Source organism: Schistocerca americana, chromosome 3, assembly GCF_021461395.2.
Source record: "Schistocerca americana isolate TAMUIC-IGC-003095 chromosome 3, iqSchAmer2.1, whole genome shotgun sequence".
NCBI lineage: Eukaryota > Metazoa > Arthropoda > Insecta > Orthoptera > Acrididae > Schistocerca > Schistocerca americana.
Genome location: NC_060121.1, coordinates 535,088,169 through 535,094,861, shown reverse-complemented (window position 1 = coordinate 535,094,861; position 6,693 = coordinate 535,088,169).

Sequence of the window (6,693 nt, the reverse complement as noted above, 5' to 3'; positions counted from 1 at the left end):
GCTTACCGAGAGAACGATGCTTCCCTAGCCTAAAATCTTCTTTTTTCGTATGAGAAAGTTTTGGAAGTGCTGATTGGCTCTTCTCAGTACATGCAAAACAGAGGTTTCTCCCAAGTGTGGGAACCCTTATGCTGTGTCTGGACTGGCTACCAGGCCAACACAACAGTCAGATGGGGAGATTGAATGAGTAAAGCATAGTTCGATTGATTTGTGCAAGATGGGGTGGTTCCATTTTGCTAATTCGGTTCTTGTACCAAGACTTGATGGAAAGTGGTTGCGATTATTCGATTTACTTAGTCTTCTGGTCCTGCACTGGTGCAGAACTTCAGGTCTTTCCCTAGTGTGTGAGACTTGTGATCTGTATCTGGTGGTGGACTAAGAGCCTGTAGGAGTTTTCAACTGGACCAACAGTGGAACTGAAGATCATCTCGGGCATATTATGTATCACTAGGGTGAAATTATTCTCCAGAGTTGACTGTCTGACGGTTGACAGTTCCAGCAAGCACTGTCATGCCTGTGAGCCAAATTAATTTGGTCAGATCAGTGAATGGGTGCACCTCACACTGAAATCTGTCAGGATTCAGGGCTCTGATAGGGAAGTATCTCCTGTTCTGATAATCATACTTTCACGGACGCATCAGAACGCTACAGCTGCCGCAGTGCACCGCTCCTCGCCCATAGTGCGCCACTTTCTGCTGCTGCCTGAATAAAGGTGTATGGGTAAAGAACCGCTGCACTGGTGTAGGGTTGTTAAGCGACATTCACAGCTCTCTGTTTTCAAGTAAACCATAGTGTCTGGTATAGCTGATCGCAGTTGATTCTATTTGAATAGATTTGGGCCTCACAATGGACTCATATAAACAAAGTCAGATTGCGTTGTAAAAGGGATTCATTCAGGGGAGAATTTGTGTTACTTGCTCCCACATGTAAGCTTTGCATGTGAAACACCATTCCTTAACTGATTTGTTTTTGTTATTTTTGTGAAAGATTTATCAGCTGGTTCTCCAAAAAGTTGCAGTTACTAAAGATTTAATAAAACTTGTCATTATTTTGTAAACCTAAATACACGTTTGTCCTCATTCATATTCCCTCTACTATTCACTGTTTTTATTTTATTGTGGTGATACATGGGTACACCAGAAATTTGAGGTTCAGCGTTATTAAATTAGTTAATTTAATTATTTATCTAACTTCTAAAAGTGGTTACAGGCATAGGGAAACAGAAGTGCCATGAGTAAATTCATTAATTCACATACAAGACTCATGAAAGTAGCACACAATTTGAAGGTTATTGTCAAGATAATATTTTTCTTTATGTAAAGATAATACATTTATCTTCACTTGTGATTATAGCAAGTGATGGCTTGCAGTTGGTTACCATGCCATGACCTCGAATCTTCGCACTTTTGTGAGCTGGCTCATATGGTAGCTTGCGAAACAGGCACGTGTTTTTCTTGTTTCTTTCAAAGCGAGACTATGGTGCATTGACACTATTTAGACACAGGTTTGGCGCTATGCATCTCAGCAACTTGTAGTGTGCTGTAGTCATTTTATTTCGGGTTATGTATTGTTTGTGTAATTTACTTTTAGTTTTTTATTTTACTTTTTGCTATTTTATTTTGCTGTGTCTTCTCAGAGACTTGCTGCGTCACTTGTTGTCTGATGCTGCGTCGGTGCTAACAGAGTTGTGCAAGCTTTTGTGGAAGACATTTGTTTATGGGTATGTGTACGGTATTTTAGAGTGGGCTTTCTTGCATGGGCTTAGGCATAAGTGTGTGCATTATTTAAAAGAAGATCGAAGTAGAGTTGTGGCGCGTGATGCGTTAGAATCGGAAGCTTGCAGAAGTAGCAATCGATTTGAATGCTTAAGAGAAGCAAAGCTCGTTTTTATAGTGTGAACTAAATAGAACACGAGCAAGCCATTGACACAGAACAAGATAGTATGGCTGAAGAAGTTCATTTAACTCAGTCGGCAAACAGGTCGCAAATGTCAAATGCAGAATACTCAGTTCACTCATATAATGAAAGTGAAAATGATACTGAGGTGGCAGGCCATGTATGTTCTGTAAATATGGAAAGAGTAGAGTCAGGGAAAGTAACAGTCCAATTTCGCAGGCAAGATTTCATAGGGCAGTTGAGTCGCATGCATCTAGTCCATAGAAGCACACAATTAGAATCAGTCATTGAATTTATGCAAGAGTCAGAGAAGAGACGACAGGTGGAGAAAAAAACAGAGGAAGGAAAGGGAAGAAAAGATACATCAGGAAGAAGTCCAAAGACAGGCGACCCTCATTAATGAAATCAGGGAAATTCAGTAGTGACAAGACAAGGAGGACAAGAGACAGGACTGAGTCATGCAAGAAATTAAGGAAATTCGATGGAAGGCTGACGAGTTTTGTCGAAAACATAAATTAGATCAGAAATGAAGTTAAGAGTATAAAAACAGAGCTTGAAGACATTAGGAAAACGTAAGATGAGACGCGAGGAGTAGTAGTAGAGTCCGAACAAGGGGCTTGCACAGCTAGATTAGCAGCACGAGATGCACAAAAATAAAACATTCTCACTCTGTGTAAAATCAGGCAGTGCTTGCAAAGGTCGAAGTTAGCACAAAAAACAGCTATTTCTGCTCTTAAAAACAGGCACAGGGAGTAGTTGAAACGACACAAGAAAAAATATTAGTAATCAAAAGACGAGGAACCACTTCTCACTACTCAGCATAATAAGCTGGTGGATGAAATGCGACAAACATGCGAACAGGTTGTTCGTCTAGAGATTCAGCCAGAAGGAATAGCACGTAACTGTGAGTTCGTAGGTCACCAGGAATGTCAAGGAAAAAATTTTGCAACTCAGCCTGTAGGCACATCCCCTGGCGGCAGGTTGATATACGTAACAGGGCACAGCACTCGGCAGAGCGCGCGCAGTCAGTGGTGCATAGCACACAAAGTTATCTAGCTCGACCAGAATTGGAAAGGACTCAGACATACGGAAACGTTATTACATGACTCTGATGACACTAGACGAGGGTACAGCAGCATTCAGGGATTGGTCGACCATGAAATCTTGGGCCCACACGCGACGGAAGTTAGGTAAGTCCAGTGGCGCGAAGTTATGAATATTTCGACTTAAAACATTTACTCTCAATAAAAATTTTGAAATGTTTAGAGTGGACCACGATTCATTACATCCGAAGTAATAGATCGTTCAGTATGTTAGCCACTAGTATACAAATTGGAATTTGTCTGTGGATACCTGGAAGGTACAATAGCAGAGTGCATATGTAGCACTGCAGCAAACTGTGATAAGCAGACAGGATTTATACGCCGTCATTCATGTACCAGTAGGTGACATCAGTCTGGCAGACATTGTCGACAATGAGAGCCGTATTTTGACCATATGATGAGTGTATACAAGAGGTAATTTGACAGGCACCCATGGCCTGCGTTCAAAAAACATTAGAACAAGAACAGAATGTGCCTGGATGGGGAAGCACACTCAGGCCCAGTTTAAAACTCAGATGGTGTTTAACTGCCAAAGGCATATGCTAGAGACAAATTTCCTTGTTGTCCCCACTCGAACTATTGAGTTAGTATTTGGAATAGACTTCTTAAACGAACAGCAGGTCGTTCTGGATGTAGGACACTGTGAACTTATCCTGCAGAAAGAGGGCGTGGTCCGATTGTCATTTGTAGATCGCGCAATACGAACACAGATCGCAGTAGAGACTTAAAACCTTAGCTACAGTACCAGCGAGGAAGGAGACGTAGAGCCAGCATGTCACTACAGAAGAAGAATGACAGCACAAGGGGCGACACAAATTCAGCAAGAGGTGCACAATGCAATGGGTAGCATGCTGAGTATTTAGATAATACCGTACCCCTCTGTGTGACAAGATGGATCTTGAGAGTCTGTTTAGAGAGACCACAGATGTATTCTTGTCGAAGACAGGTGCATTTACAAATTTCGAAAATGCATTCCGGGTATGGGAACACAACAAAATTTTTGTGCCTCCCTGCTTGCTACCACTGGCATACCGGTAGAAAGTCTACTGGGAGATTAAGAAAATACTGAACGAAGATATTACCGAACCAGCAACCTCTCCACATAGAGTAATCCAGTCGCTGTGGCTGATAAACAAGACAGCTCGATTGGCTTGGTGCTAGATTCGTGACAAATCAACGCAATTATTGAACCCAAGACATATTGGCCAGAAAAGCTAGAAGAGCGGCTACAAAATTTCCGTGGGGTCACAGTTTCTCCACGATCGATTTAAGATCAAGCTTCTGCCAAATAACCATCCGATCTGACTGTCGGAAATACAGGGTGATTAAAATAAAGTTAAACTTTCAAACCGCTGTAGAAATAACACCACTGGTCAGAATAACGTCAAACCGCAACGGAATATTATCAGAGAAGGGGGAAAACGTAAGGGAGAAGAAAAATAAATACTTACGAAAGTAGCAACAGATGGTGCGTAAGCATCATATTTTAATAATGCTCGACTACAAATGACATGAATCATACAACAATGCTCAAGGTGTACGTTTGACATTAAACAAACTGTACTACTCAGTGTGCATGGGTGTACAGATGTGATACTGTTAGTTAAGTACTATGATGTATCATGCAACGTAACTTGCTGTGACAGTGCGAGAGAGAGACAAAGATATTGTTTATTACTCTGTGGCGGTCAGCGCTCACATAATTATTCTTAGGATATAGAGTTTTTTGTTCTTGTTAAGAGTAATTTTTAGGAGAGGAGAGCCATTCTTGTGATGTAAAAAGTCGACGCCATTGCGAGTTTTGATTCACATTGTAAAATATAAGTGCATATGGAAGGAAATCAGTTAACAGAACAATAAAATATTGTTCATTTCAAGAAGGTACGTCTTATTATACACCCAGCGATATACTGCTATTGTGATTTACTAATAAACACCAGATGAGAACAGTTCCGACGGGAGCGTTAATTTCTAGTGAAATAGTTCGATGTTTTCTTCGGAAAAGAAGTCACTTCATGGATCATTCAAATCCACAATAGTAACTGGACATTTCTCAGAACTGAAGGCAATCTGATTGCTATGCAACAGAGCCCCGAAGAATATTTCTCCGTACTTTGGTTACCACTTTCAGCTCAACACGGTATCTGCAGCATCTGGAGCAGATTTCTACAACAGCGGAAGCGTGTAATAGCTATCAGTTTCACACAGCGCCCTGTGTACGCTGTATGTATTTACCCACAACAGTGAACATACAGTTACTCACACACATAGAAAGACAATACTAGGTGGTGTGGGGAACCATTTCAGTATAAAGGCCCTGTAGAGCTAAACAGTAATTAGCCTAGTAATAAACGGAGTCTTTATAGTACGCCCATTCATCACGGCAAGATCATATCACATCGGACGGGAAAATCGGTTTTTAAGTGTCCTGAGGCCAAAAACCGCATAAAAAGCATCAATCACGTCGGTTTTTAATTGTTCTGAGACCAAAAACAGCATAAAAATGTCAGTCAAAATCAGATCGGATTATTAAGTTTCGTGTGACTGGCGCAAAACATGTTCAATATGCTGTCCACCGTTTTCTGCAACAAGTTGAAATCGAGAAACAGCATGTTCCACAACTGATCGAAGTGTTACGGGGGTCACATTCAGAACGTGTTGCGCAGTGCGTGCCTTCAATGCAGCTAAGTTTGCAATTGGAACAATAAACACATCTTTCAGATAGCCCCATAGCCAGAAGTCACACGGATTAAGATCAAGTGATCGGGATAGCGAGGCTTTAGGGAAATGACGGCTGATAACTCTAGCATTTCCGAAATGGCGCTTCAGCAGCTGCTTAACTGGATTTGCAATGTGCGGAGGTGCGCCATTTTGCATAAAAATGATCCTGTGTACACATCCACGCTGTTGGAGACCTGGGACGACGTGGTTGCACAAAAGACACTCATAGCACTTATCATTGGCGGTACAGGCAACAGGACCGGAAGCAAGTGTCTCTTCGAAAAATTATGGCCCTATGATAAATTATGCCGTAAACCCGCACCACACAGTGACCTTTTCAGGACGAAGTGGTACTGGCTGATTTGTGTGTGGATTTTCCGTTACCCGTATTCGACAATTCTGCGTATTGACATATCCTGTCAGATGGAAGTGGGCTTCGTTTGTCAAAAAAAATCTTCCACTGCCAAACATTGTCTGCTTCAATGCGAACAAGAAATTCTATAGAAAAGGTCTCTCTTGCTGGCAGGTCAACAGGAAGCAACTCGTGCACATGGGTAATTTTGAATGGATAGCAAAGAAGGATGTTTCATAGGATTCTATGCACAGTGCTCGTGGATATGTCCAATTTTTGGGCAATTTTCCATGCACTACACGTTTGCACATCACCATTCGCCTCCTCCTGCATTGCTGTGGCCACTGTTTCCACCGAGCGAGGTGGCGCAGTGGTTAGACACTACACTCGCGTTCGTAAGGACGACGGTTCAATTCCGCGTCCGGCCATCCTGATTTAGGTTTTCCGTGATTTCCCTAAATCGCTCCAGGCAAATGCCGGATGGTTCCTTTCAAAGGGCACGGCCGACTTCCTTCCCCGTCCTTCCTTAATCCGATGAGACCAATGACGTCGCTGTCTGGTCTCCTTACCCAAAACAACCAACCAACCACTGTTTCCACTGACGTCGAATCAATTCGTTTC